A 14,401-nucleotide genomic window follows, 5' to 3' on the forward strand; every position below is an offset into this window, starting at 1 on the left:
CCTGGGACACCCATTTGCTGAACATGCTGCCCAATCAACATTTTTGACTTCAGTGACTGTTTCACAGTCTGTGCCAGATGAATCCTACCTACCAACACTAGTTTTTCTGAATTGCACAAATGGGTAGTCTCCCTGCAATATGTCCTACATTTCCTAAACCCCCTTGGCCTTGACCTTCCCAGTCCCTGTCTTTCACACACCAATGTTGTTCCCTACTCCCACTCCAGCACTACACAGCCTTCTATTCCATCAGTGCACCCGCTACTCCCTTTCCCCACCTCCATTTCTCTCCATTCTCCCCCCCCCCCCCTCCCTTCCCCCTCCTCCTGCCCCCAATCAAACCTGCTGATTGCTCCTAGTGGCCCTATCCTGTCCTCTTCGTGCTTCCACAAGCAACAGTACATCCTCCCCCAATCCTACCTTCCTATCCCTCCCTGTGCCAGCCTCCTCCCCACACTCAGCACTCAGATTGCTTCTCCCATCATGTGCAGTTGCTTGCAGTTTCGACTCGTGGCCCAGACACAGTGGTCTCGTGTGTGTGCGAGTTCTACTTGCCTGAATGTGTGTGTTTCCTACTTCAGAAGAAGGCTTTTTGGCCAAAAGCTCAAATTTAAAACAGTATTCTTGTTGTGCCTCTCCGTAATTCGACATCTTCTCTATGTGCTGAGTAGCAATCTATCTTCTTTATAATATTGTAATTAAAGGTCAGCAAATTAATACATACGGACATTACTCAAAGATCTAGTCTCCAATGGATTTACATATATTGTACAGTGAAATTAGATAACAGCATGTCCACGACTATACAACTGCCTCGCATTTACCTTATTCTTGATTTCCCATTTGGCTGTGTGAAAATCTGAGCCAGTGTCCATCCGCAGTGGAAGGAGATGTTGAACTGAAGAAGATGAAATGATTTTAGTATTACCCACGATAAATCTTAAGCGTACAGTTTTACGGTAAAGGTGCATTGTACCGTGGAAGTATTCTGTAGATTGACAGAGGTGTTTTTATTATTTGTGTGTTACTTTTTTTCTTCACCCCAATAATGTGTGAAGTAAATAATCCTTTACTTAAGTACAGTATGTGTTATTTTGAGATGTGTTAGCTGCCTTTTAAAATAGTATTCTCCAGTTTCTTTTTTCAACTTATAATACAGTTTTACTGCTAGGTAGAGAGTATTGTTCTAATTTGCTAGTTATCTTAGACAATCTTCTGTTTCTTATTCTTCACAATATGTAACTTTCTGTTGTACAACTGATGGATGCAACTGATGCTTCATCAGTCCAGTTTCACAGTTCTCAAATAGCATCAGTCACTGCACCTTCACAATATGTAGCATTCTGGTGTAGAACTGATGCCTGTAACTGATGCTTCATCTGTTCAGTTTCACAATTCTCAAATAGCATCAGTCACTGCACCTTAAACTGGATACCCAAGAGCTTTTTGCTGAATCTGCAAGCTTGTCGGTTGGCTGGAGCAGATTTTTGTGTGCTGCACATTGATCATCTCATTACTGTTGATATAGTACGTTTCTGTGAAGGAATAGTGATGAGTGTATAAAATTATTTCACTGAAAAAGCTTTTGAACCAGATCTTTGTGTATTCCATTTATGATGGTAAGGTTGTGATAGATACTCAAACAGTTGAAAATCCAAGGTGGAGTAATAGTACAAATTAGGATAGATTGTTGTACACTGCATAGAGGTGGTGTTGAGCAGTAGACAGGTATATCTGTATTCCCCCATCCCTACCCACTTATCACTATCTATTTCCCTCCCACCCCCCGACCCTCCCCTTCCACACCCACACTTGCACTCTACTCAACCCAGTGAGATCACTGCTCACCCCAGTGTGATCTCAGTGCCTGCTGAAGACGGTAAGCTCTGTGAGTGAGTTGTGCATAAACAAATATGTATGCTGTTTCATACAATGTACAGCCCTTTTCGATAGTTTGTGACAGTTGACTTTTAAATGTGCCTGTCCGTTACTCGTCACTTCTTCTATGCGGTGAGTAGGTGAGAAGGAATCTGTTCTAATAGTGTAGTACAGTATGTAGTTAATGTAACACCACAGCATACAAAACACAGACGTAGAAGTTTGTTACGCTTTGTGGGGTACATTTTGCCACTCACTCACTCACTCACACACACACACACACACACACACACACAAACACACACACACACACACGTAATATATCCCTATATATCTCCAACAGGACCACACAGGAGGGTGTATTCACCTGTTTCAAGTGCAGCACATACTTTTAGCTGCCTCACCATGTAATCTCTCCCCTATTGTCTTGAACATCTGTTGGCGCAGTGGTTAGCACACTGGACTCGCATTCGGGAGGACGACGGTTCAATCCCGCGTCCGGCCATCCTGATTTAGGTTTTCCGTGATTTCCTTAGATCATTTCAGGCAAATGCCGGGATGGTTCCTTTCAAAGGGCACGACCGATTTCCTTCCCCATCCTTCCCTAATCCGAGCTTGTCCTCCGTCTCTAAATGACCTCGTTGTCGACAGGACGTTAAACACCAATCTCCTCCTCCTCCTTCTTGAACATCTGTAAGCAACAATTATCACCTTAGTAGTAATATTGTAATGGAATAGTATACATTAATAACATTGTTGCTCCACCAGCATGAAGTTGGACGGCAGCTGAGCATTTTAAATCAAGTGGTCAATGGCGGTGGGATCCTGATGAAAATGTGTAACAAGATGAAAAAAATACAAATGCAAATAAGTGGAGGTCATATCATAATCAGGAATAAGAATACATGACTATGACGTATGTAAGAGTTCTGACGAAATTGAGAGCCTCTTTCATAAAGCAGAGTTTTTTAAAAAGTATTCAATAGATCATGCTATGAAGTGTGCAATAGTAGGAATAAGTTTAAGGAGTGGGGCATGTATTAGATTAAGTGCAATGACTTAAGTAAACAGAACATAGGGCAAACAAGGAGCTTTTTGAAACTTTACAGGAAGCACACATAACGTCAAAACTTCAGCTTGCATCGGGTGCGGGTATGTATTTGATTTATAGCTCACGGAAGACTAAACAAAATAAAGTCACTACACTCGGTAGGGACTATCAAACATAGATCGTAACAGATCGTTTTACACAGAGCTCAAAAGGAATGTAAGACAACTCGAAATTTAAAGTTATAAAAAACAAAATTCAAATTAGTTGTTAATGTGCAGAGTGAAATAAAACATAATACCTGTTGTACTATTTATGTAGACTTACTGTGATGACGATTGTCGATAACGGATCTCCGAGATGATACAAGGGGAGAGAGTGTGCGGTGGGACACCACGAGCGTGTGTGCTGTGCTCGAAATCTGTGAAGGTCCCGTTGTTCCTGGCCCTCTGTCGATTACTGGGTCAGCAGACGACTGTTCGGCTCGTGGCAGAATGCTAACGCATTGACAACCGAGGGGAGCAATCCGTGATGGACACAGACCTGTGGCAATGCCAAATGCTGTCTACCATTCAGATTAGACACTTTCAAGTGTTTCTGAGAGCAGTATCTTCTAGAAACAAGATTTTATTATTAATTCAGTGTGAAAATGTTACTTTCATTCATATGTGGCAAATGTACCAGACACCACATGCTGGCATTTACCTTGTGGGCACAAATCATCACTTATAACACAATGCTACAACTTAGAATTACATGAAACTGCCAGTAGGTGATACAGAGTCTGTAGCATAACCACATGCAAGTCTCCAGTGATGCAGGATAATTAACAGTTAACAGTATGGCGTTGACTCGAGAGTGGGAATCTCACATCGGTGAAGATACGGATGAGCGTAAGTGTTACTGCCGTCGGTGTCACGACTTTTGAGTCTGTTCGCACTGCTGGTGTTGTAGACTTGTGCTGGAGGCCAACAGTGGAACCTCTGGTGTCAGTCCCCACATCCACAGTTAACCAGCCTTAGCTCAGTGTGTGGAGGAAGGTCTTGGTGTGCCGGCACGACAAGCTGCTCGTGCGATCGGCACAGTGTACTGATCTGGATAGAGGTGGACTGCGAAAGGTAGTGTTAACTGTGGGGTTTACTACAGAAGGCTGTACCGGATCAATATTTTATCTTCTGATGAACGTTTTGGTGATACATTGGAGGTTATCTTTGTAACTGATAGAGGTAACTTTATTCTGGTAAATCTGATTTTTGATATACACTCCTGGAAATTGAAATAAGAACACCGTGAATTCATTGTCCCAGGAAGGGGAAACTTTATTGACACATTCCTGGGGTCAGATACATCACATGATCACACTGACAGAACCACAGGCACATAGACACAAGCAACAGAGCATGCACAATGTCGGCACTAGTACAGTGTATATCCACCTTTCGCAGCAATGCAGGCTGCTATTCTCCCATGGAGACGATCGTAGAGATGCTGGATGTAGTCCTGTGGAACGGCTTGCCATGCCATTTCCACCTGGCGCCTCAGTTGGACCAGCGTTCGTGCTGGACGTGCAGACCGCGTGAGACGACGCTTCATCCAGTCCCAAACATGCTCAATGGGGGACAGATCCGGAGATCTTGCTGGCCAGGGTAGTTGACTTACACCTTCTAGAGCACGTTGGGTGGCACGGGATACATGCGGACGTGCATTGTCCTGTTGGAACAGCAAGTTCCCTTGCCGGTCTAGGAATGGTAGAGCGATGGGTTCGATGACGGTTTGGATGTACCGTGCACTATTCAGTGTCCCCTCGACGATCACCAGTGGTGTACGGCCAGTGTAGGAGATCGCTCCCCACACCATGATGCCGGGTGTTGGCCCTGTGTGCCTCGGTCGTATGCAGTCCTGATTGTGGCGCTCACCTGCACGGCGCGAAACACGCATACGACCATCATTGGCACCAAGGCAGAAGCGACTCTCATCGCTGAAGACGACACGTCTCCATTCGTCCCTCCATTCACGCCTGTCGCGACACCACTGGAGGCGGGCTGCACGATGTTGGGGCATGAGCGGAAGACGGCCTAACGGTGTGCGGGACCGTAGCCCAGCCTCATGGAGACGGTTGCGAATGGTCCTCGCCGATACCCCAGGATCAACAGTGTCCCTAATTTGCTGGGAAGTGGCGGTGCGGTCCCCTACGGTCTTGGCGTGCATCCGTGCGTCGCTGCGGTCCGATCCCAGGTCGACGGGCACGTGCACCTTCCGCCGACCACTGGCGACAACATCGATGTACTGTGGAGACCTCACGCCCCACGTGTTGAGCAATTCGGCGGTACGTCCACCCGGCCTCCCGCATGCCCACTATACGCCCTCGCTCAAAGTCCGTCAACTGCACATACGGTTCACATCCACGCTGTCGCGGCATGCTACCAGTGTTAAAGACTGCGATGGAGCTCCGTATGCCACGGCAAACTGGCTGACACTGACGGCGGCGGTGCACAAATGCTGCACAGCTAGCGCCATTCGACGGCCAACACCGCGGTTCCTGGTGTGTCAGCTGTGCCGTGCGTGTGATCATTGCTTGTACAGCCCTCTCGCAGTGTCCGGAGCAAGTATGGTGGGTCTGACACACCGGTGTCAATGTGTTCTTTTTTCCATTTCCAGGAGTGTAGTATGGTAGCATAGTTACATATCGTAGTCTGTGCTGTTATTTTACTTTCCTCTACATATCTTCAGGATTTTTCATGTGATACCAAAGCTGATCATTGAAAATGAAGCAGTCTGTATGGACTATTAAAAGTCTGTTTTACAAGTTATTGCAGGTCTTCCATGAGGACATTGTCAATTTTTGCTGAATTGTATTGTGTGGTTACATTTTTGTTGTTGCAGAGAGTGCTGGAGTGGTTCTGGAGGGAAATTTTGTTGATTCAGCCCAGACAATTTGCTAGGAGTTACAATGCATTTTGTACTTCTATACACTTTCTTTAATTGAGTGAAATAAATTTTACCTCGCATCAGGGGGTGAGCGTGCATTTGATTTATGGCACATAAAAGACTGCTCAAAATAACATCTCCACACTTGCACTGAATTTAATTTGTGATGGGGACTATGAAGGATAATTGTGGTGTTAAGCTATCACACTTATACAAATATTATATTTAACTTGTGACACCTCAGTCAGAGTAAATTTATAATTCAGAAACCACAAGTAATTGTACCGCATGTTATTACATATTATTTACTCGAGAAAAAGTTCAAGAAATCACAAAGTGTTTGTTTTGTTAAGAAAGCATCCCTATCAATCAGATTTAGCTAAAAAGTAAAATTTCAAATAGTCGTAAAAGCTTCCTCAGTTCTGCTCTGCAGTGGGAATACTTAGAATGAACAGTGCAAAATAGTAGACACAACAGATGAGCAATTTACTTTTTCCCTGAACGTATTCTTGCAGCATGACAAATCCAGTTTTCCTTTCCAAATTGAGCTCGTGACACTTTCGAGCAATGTCTGCCAGAAGGGTCATGTAGATGTGTGCACAATTTGCTACCTTTGTCCAACAGTGATCTCTCTATAATTCACACTGGACCACAAAATTAAAGGATAACTTTTTTGGAGACCCCCTAATTGTCTCCCATCGTGAAGCACAAGTTCAAAATTTGGCTCGAAGTTGCCTACAACTGTCCTCTGGTTCAGCGTAATTCCCTGCTACGTCACCCTTGGCCTTATGGCGAAGCTTCAGAGGGTGTTGATACAAATTGGGAAAAAATGTCCACAGCTCGGAAGTTGATGTGAGGTGTAAGGTGGGTAAACATTGTCACATTGGTGCTAAAGTTCACCATCATTCTGTCCCATGTTGTCATGGATGTCTCACACAACAGGGAGGTTTTCACACTCCCTCTTACCCACATTTCACCCCTTCTTTTGACGCCTCTGCAATGGAGAGTAGAACTGTGACACCCACGTTGAAATCACACGGTTTTTGTATGGGTGGCCGAGGAAAACACTTTGGACACACCGTCATTCAGATTCTACATGACATGGCAGAAAGAGCATCAGTGAAACAACACTTTTCCTTGGGGCATTGATTCCCACACATTTAATAGTTGAAAATGACAGTTCGCTGTGTTATGAGCAAACAGTCCGTAGTCTGGTGAGCAACAGGATGACATTCTTGACAGTGCTGGCAGGCAGCCCCAACTAGGGGCTCTGCATATCAGAACAAAAATTGCGGTCGCACTGTGCTCCAAAGGGGGTCAAATCATGTTCAGTGGCATTGCGGGCACACAGTGCAGTTAGAGTAGGACTGAATCATCAGCATTGTCTAACGTCGTCAGGAATGTCATCCTGTTGCTTATTCCACTGCAAACTGTCATTTTCGACCACGAAATGTGTTAGAATCAGTGTCCAAAGGGAAGGGCTGGTTTCATTGATGACCCTAATGTCAGCTCCTTAGTTCCTTTCATGTTGATGTGTCTGAAATGTTGGCCTCAGCCACACGCGAGAGTACCACGTGATTTCAATGCAGGGTGTCGAAATTCTGCCCTCCATCGCAGAGATGTGAAAAGAAGGGGTGGAATGTGTGTAGGAGAAGGTGTGACAACCTTTCTATCATGTGGCATGTCCACGATGGAGTTGGGAAGAATTGGTGTGACATTTGATGCCATTGTGACATCATTAACTCACCTTACACCTCACATGAACTTCGGACATTGTGGTGACGTTTGATGCCACTGTGACATCATTAACTCACCTTACACCTCGCATGAGCTTCGGAGCTGTGGCCTTTCTTTGACATTTATTTACGCCTTGCTGTCTGAAGCATCGTCGAGCCAGAGAGTGAGGTCAGAGGGCAGCACACTTTTGCACCATTACAAAGAAAGGCTGCAGGCAACTTTGAGCCATATTTCAAATGTGTGCTGACAACCAGGTGAGTGATGGCACTAATAAGATTATAAAATATCTGGGTTTCCTTACAATAAAGACTTACTTCAAACTAAATAGACAATGATAAATTAAAAAATAAAAATCAGCCAAATGCAAGTAGGACCCGTGTCCTGAGGTTCCATACAATCTTAGTTACGTGTATAGATAGTTATTCCGTCCTCATTTTGTGTTTGCGTGAAGTAATATTTTTCTATTATGCTTTTGGCGGATGACGAATGCAATGTATATTGTAATGGCAAAAAGATATTTTCTATGTGATACAATTAAAATTTAACAATTTTCAGATTTTTTTTCTCTTGTACTATGAAACTCTGCTTCTTGTCAAATTCCATGATTGTAGCGCAACGGGAAGTACTCTGTAGGTTTTGATGAGTGAGTTTCCAACTATAAAAATGTGACATAACTGGCAGTATATTTTGATTGATTTAACCTTGAGGTTTAAATTTTTTACACCGCAAATGTACTGTAGACCTCAGAATGTGAGATAAATTTCAACACCATATTTGTAACCATTCATGAGAGAAAGAGTTCTCAACAGTCAGACAGGCAGATGGGTGGACAGACTGCCAACAAAGCAATTTTGTAAATATTTACAAGGTTTTATAAAGGTTTTTACCGATAGAGGTATGCAATCTTTAGAAAATGGACTAGTAAATGAGAGGTTGGCATCTGCAGTTTGGGTAAAATTCATGTGCAGTTTTTTATATAGTTATTATTAGAAAGAAAGTAAAATAAACTATTACTTGAAGTTCAGAATTTGAGAACTGTTGAATTCTTTCCTGTGTTACACTGATCAGCCAGAACATTATGACCGCCGACCTACTGTCGATAGAAACCCATCCAGGCGATAGCTGCATCACCTGGTGAGGAATGATTGCTAGTCAGACATATGCGTGGTGCGTGTAATACCGGCGAGTGTGCTGTCCTTGGGGAAGGTGCACAGTCTATTAGAGTTTGACTGAGGTGAGATTGTGATGGCCCGGAGGCTCAGCACAAGTGTTTCGAAAACTACACGATTTGTCAGATGTTTGAGGATTGCTGTGGTGAATGCCTTCAGTATGTGGCGAAACCAAAGTGAAACCACGACCAGACCCTGTGGGTTTGGATGGCCACCCCTCATTACAGTTGTCGGACATCATAAACTGGGCAGACTGGTAAAACAGGACAGGTGGCGAATTGTGACGGAACTAACAGCTGACTTGAATGTTGGACAAAGTAAAAGTGTGTCTAAACATGCAGTGCACCACACACTCATAACGATGGGCCTCCACAGCCGACGATCTGTGCGTGTGCCAGTGGGCATGTGATCATCGGCACTAGACGTTGACAGAGTGGCAGTGTGTTGCATGGTCTGGTGAATCCCGATACTTTCATCGTGCCGATGGGACGGTACAACTCCGTCATCTTCCAGAACAACTCCTTGACACATGTACTGCGGAATGAAGACAAGCTGGTGGCTGCTCAATTTCGCACAGTGGAACATTTCACATGGGCATCCATGAGTCCAGTGGAGCTCGTGCAGGGCACCGTGATGGACAAGGAGCGTAGTACACTGGTTGCAGACCATGTACACTGCTTCATCACAATCATGTTTCCCTATGGGAGTGGCATTTTTCAACCTGATAATGCACCTTGTCAAGAGGACAGGGGTGTGATGGAATGGTTCAAGGAACACAGTGGTGGACTCCAATTGATGTGCTGGCCCCCAGTTCGCCAGATCTGAACCCAATTGAAAACATCTGGGACGTGTTTGAATTTGGGATCAGAGATCATCGTGACCAACCCCCTTCACCTCACCAGAATTTACAGAAATTAGGTGACTTGTGTGTGCAGATTTGGTGCCAATTAGTTCCAGGGACCTACAGAGGCCTCATTGCTACTACATCATGGTTTGTTGCCCCTGTTATTTATGCTTAAGGTAGACATACCGGTTATTAGGTAGGTGGTCGTAATGTACCGGCTGATCGTTGTATACAGTAAACCTTCGGAAATCAGTTCCATAGATTTCCACAGTTTTGCTTCACTCATTCATTTGTATTGTTCCTCAATATGTAAGCACAAGTTTCTGTCATTCTTTTGATGAAAATTTGCTGTTATTTATATACTGCAATATTTTATCTTATGCAAAATACATACAAAACTGCTGCTGGATGGGAGTGGCATGTCGGGGCCATAAACCACAGAAAATGCCATCTTGTTTCAATAGCACATCACAAAGTCCTATTCTTATTAGGAATTAGCAGCTTTTTAGCTCAACAGATTATCAGCAGGTTTAATTTAAAGTTACTTGTTCACTCCTTGTAGTACATTGCACCAGCGAAAATGCAGCCCCACTGTGAATGCTATTCTCAAACACAGGATGAGTTGGTTGATGTTCATAAGCAGCTGGAAATCACCCTGACTAGTGTCAAGCGATTAGCAGCTACTGCAAATCGGTGTGTTGAAAGAGTTCCCGAGAGTTATGTACCTGAGATACCTGTACCAGAGGTACCTCAGGTACTATCCTTTCTTGTCGATCCTGTTTCCTCTGGAGAAAGTATAGGATTTGTCATTACCTGTCCACTTGACCGCAAGTGGCATGTCAATGTTTGATCTAGGCATCCTGTACATGGTGGACGGGGACCATGGAGGACTCAGGGTGTTGTACTGATCCCCCTAACCAAAAAGTTTGAGCTTCTGTCTTTCACTGAAATGGAAACTGGGCCAGTGGGACTTACTTGACCTGTGTTGTGGAAAACTGTTTTGTCCGGTGTCAGGAGGGGTCTGTTAATCGTTGGCAGTGTAAATATGTGGTGAATGATGATACTCCTTAGGGAAATGGCAGCAAGGGACAGGAAAAGACACTAGGTGAACTTAGTGCGTATGCCTGGAGGCCTCATTCAGCTTGTTGAAGAGGATATTCCTGCAGACATTAAGGAAATGGCACACATTGGAACAAATGATGCCTGTCATTTGGACTCCAATGTCATTCTTGGGTCATTTCAGTGATTGGCAGAGAAGGTTAAGAAAACCAGCCTTACGCATTGAGTTTCAGCAAAGTTCACAATTTACAGCCTTGTCTCCAGAACTGATCGTGGCCCTTTGGTTCTGAGTCGAGTGGAAGGACTGAAACACAGACGTCGAAGGCTCTGTGACAAGTTAGGTTGCGACTTCCTGGACTTTTGCTATAGTGTTGAGAATTTTAGGGTCCCCTAAATACGTCAGGTGTGCACTACACATCAGAGGCTGTTACTCAGGTAGCTGACTGTGTGTGGGATGCACACAAGGTTTTTTTAGATTAGACGACTCTGCATCCAGTCCAGATAATGATACTTTTAGGAAACCAAGAAGTATCAGTGTAAGATCGAAAGAAATACCTCCCACAGGTGAGAGTATTAAAATAAAATGGTAAACTGCCGAAGCATTCACAACAAAATTCCAGAGTTTGAAGCACTTGTGAAAAACAGTGGAGTTCATATAATAGTATATACAGAAAGCAGTCCACCGAGATAGAAATTGAAGATGTATGTGAGATTCTTTAGGCAAGATTCAGTCTTAGGGGTGGGCATAAAATGATAATTGGATCCTTCTATCGCCCAGCGGACTTACCTCCTGATGTAATCAAATACTTTATACAAAACCTCAGTTCACTTGTACGTAAGTTCCCCATTTGCACTGTAATCATTGGTGGAGACTTTAATCATCCAACAATTAATTGGGAAAATTACAGTTTTGTTAGTGGTAGGGCCGTAGATGGGAGATGCCGAATGAAACGCGTTTGGCCGACAAGTGAACAATGCGTGATGCCTTCAGTGATCATTATAGGGAAATATGTTGAAATGATCTTTCACAGAACCAAAAGAAATTCTGGTCATATGTGAAGTTTGGTTGTTAGTGGCTCGAAAGTTAGCGTCCAGTCCCTATCGAATGAAACACGATCTGAAATTGTGAGTAGCAAAGCAAAAGCTGAAAAGCTCAGCTAAGTTTTCAAATGTTGCTTCACAAAAGAAAACCCATGAGAATTGCCCCCCCCCCCTCACATTACTGAAAAGGTGTATGAAATGTCAGTGGTGTTGAGGAAAAGCTAAAATTGTTAAAATTGAACAAAGCTCCAGAGTCCAGTGGAATCCCTGTCAGATTCTACGCTGATTTTGCAGCTGAGTTAGCGCCTCTTCTAACTATAATCTATTGTAAATCCATCAAACAAAAAACCGCACCCAGTTCTTGGGCAAAAGCTCAGTTGTCACCTGTCTATAAGAAGAGTAGTAGAAGTGATCCAAAAACTACCATCCTTGACATCGATTTGTTGTAAATCTTACAGTATATTCTGAGCTCAAACATAATGAAGTATCATGAAGAGAATGACCGCCTCTGTGCCAACCGGCATGGATTTCAAAAACATTGATCGTGTTGAACACAACTTGAACTTTTCTCACAAGACATACTGAAAGTTTGGATCAAGCCAACCATGCAGATGCAGAGTTCCTTGATTTCCAAAAAGCATTTGATTCAGTATTGCCCTTACGCTTATTGTCAAAAATACGGTCGTATGGCATATCAGTAAAATTTGTGACTGGATTGAGGACTTTTTGGTAGGAGGACACAGCATGTTACCGGGTATAGACTCGTCATCAGATGTGAAGTAACTTTGGGTGTGCCTCACGTAAGTGTATTGGGACCCTTGCTGTTCCTGTTGTATATTAATGGCCCTGCAGACAATATTGATCGTAAAATCGGGCATTTGTCAGCTGATGCAGGTATGTATAATGAAGTACTATGTGAGAGAAGCTGCATAAATATCTGGTCAGATCTCGATAAGATTTCAACGTGGTGCAAAGATTGGCAACTTACTGTAAGTGTTCGGAAGTGTGAAATTTTGCACTTCAGAAAACCAAAAAGATGTAGTGTCCAACGATTATTATACCAGTGAGATGGACCAATGACCAAGCAGTTTGGTCCCTTTCCCCCCTTTTAAACAAACCCACCAACCAGTGAGTCACTGTTGGAATTGGCCAACTCATACAAATACCTCGTTGTATCACTTTGTAAGGATATGAAATGAAATGATCACATAGATTGTCATGGGTAAAACAGGTGGTAGAATTCGGTTTATTGGTAGAATGCTGGGTAAGTGCAGTCAGTCTACAAAAGAGATAGCTCACAAATCACTTACGTGACCAGTTCTAGAATATTGCTCAAGTGTGTTGGACCTGTACCAGATTGGGACTAACGGGGGATATTGAATGTTTGCAGAGAATGACAGCACGGAATGGTCACATGTTTATTTAATCTGTGGGAGAGTGTCGCAGAGATAATTAAGGAACTGAACTGACAGACTCCTGAAGACAGACATAAACTATCTCCTGAGAAAGTATATTAACAAAGTTTCAAGAACTGGCTTTAAAATGATTGCTCTAGAAGTATACCACAATCCCTTGTGTATTGCTCACATAGGGATCATGAGGACAAGATTAGACTCTGCATGTACAGACACATTCAGTCATTCTTCCTGCAATCCATACATGAATGGAATAGGAAGAAACCAAAACAACTGGTACAGTGGTATGTACTCTCTGCCATGCACCTCACAGTGGTTTGCAGAGTGTAGATGTAGATGTTGATTCACAACTAAAGTTGCAGAAACACATGTATACCACTCTGTTGACATCTTGTGGCAGCTAACTGGAGCTGCAAAGCAGTGTGACCTGCTGTTTACCGATTAACTATAGAAATTCATTGTAATGGTTGTTCCACACCCCTAAATATTCCTCAATATGTAAGCATGAATTTGTGTGTTCTCGTGAATTCCTACTTTCTCGAGCTATTCCCATCATATTTGTAAGTACAAAATTACTAACAAAACCACCAGAAATGGAGAACTGCTGCTTACATTATGGACAGACTTGTCAGCTTGGCAGTGTGGAGTAATGCAGTGAGTACTCGGATGCATTCCACATGAACAGTTACAAGTTACAGCAGCTTCGGGCTTTAATTTCACTGGGCACCTGTTTCAAAATACTAGATATGGTCGTCATATATTTCATTAACAGAATGTGGAATATAAAATGGGATTTATTCAAAGAACTCAAAAACTTCATAAAAGGCACAAAAATAGAAAAAAGTTGCTGAATTATGGGTTAGAAAGCAGCTTTGAAGACTTCCTCCAAAAGCTTCTCCACAGTGGAATACCTGTTTCATTAACAATATAAATGCTTGGTAAATTCATAGCTTTTCTTTAATTAAAAAATCATTATAAGTGTTTGGTGTGTTTTCCTGTGATTTCCATAAGAAAAAATGCCCATTATTGATATGTGTCATAATGTAATTGATTTAAGTATATTAATATGCATGTTAAAGTTTAATATCTTAATAGTGTCATTATCTGTGTGAGTTCCAATAGGTGGCATTTTTCGTTCTGTGTATTGTGCTGTTCCACAAAATAACGTATAAGCTGGAGAATATGTCACTTAATATAAGACAGGTAAATGTACAAAATGTATTGTAATACTGTAAATTGTCTGGGCTGGCATAACCAGTGGAATTTTGCTACCCAACCTCAA

At 43.0% G+C, this 14,401-nt stretch overlaps 1 protein-coding gene across 13 annotated transcripts in view; it reads left to right on the forward strand.

Moving 5' to 3' along the window:
* LOC126106877 (longitudinals lacking protein, isoforms N/O/W/X/Y-like) overlaps positions 1 to 14,401 on the forward strand; it is a 321,743-nt gene that overhangs the window by 51,271 nt on the left and 256,071 nt on the right. The gene's annotated exons all lie outside the window — the stretch shown is intronic.

The sequence above is a fragment of the Schistocerca cancellata genome, chromosome 10 (assembly GCF_023864275.1).
Source record: "Schistocerca cancellata isolate TAMUIC-IGC-003103 chromosome 10, iqSchCanc2.1, whole genome shotgun sequence".
In the NCBI taxonomy this organism is placed as follows: domain Eukaryota; kingdom Metazoa; phylum Arthropoda; class Insecta; order Orthoptera; family Acrididae; genus Schistocerca; species Schistocerca cancellata.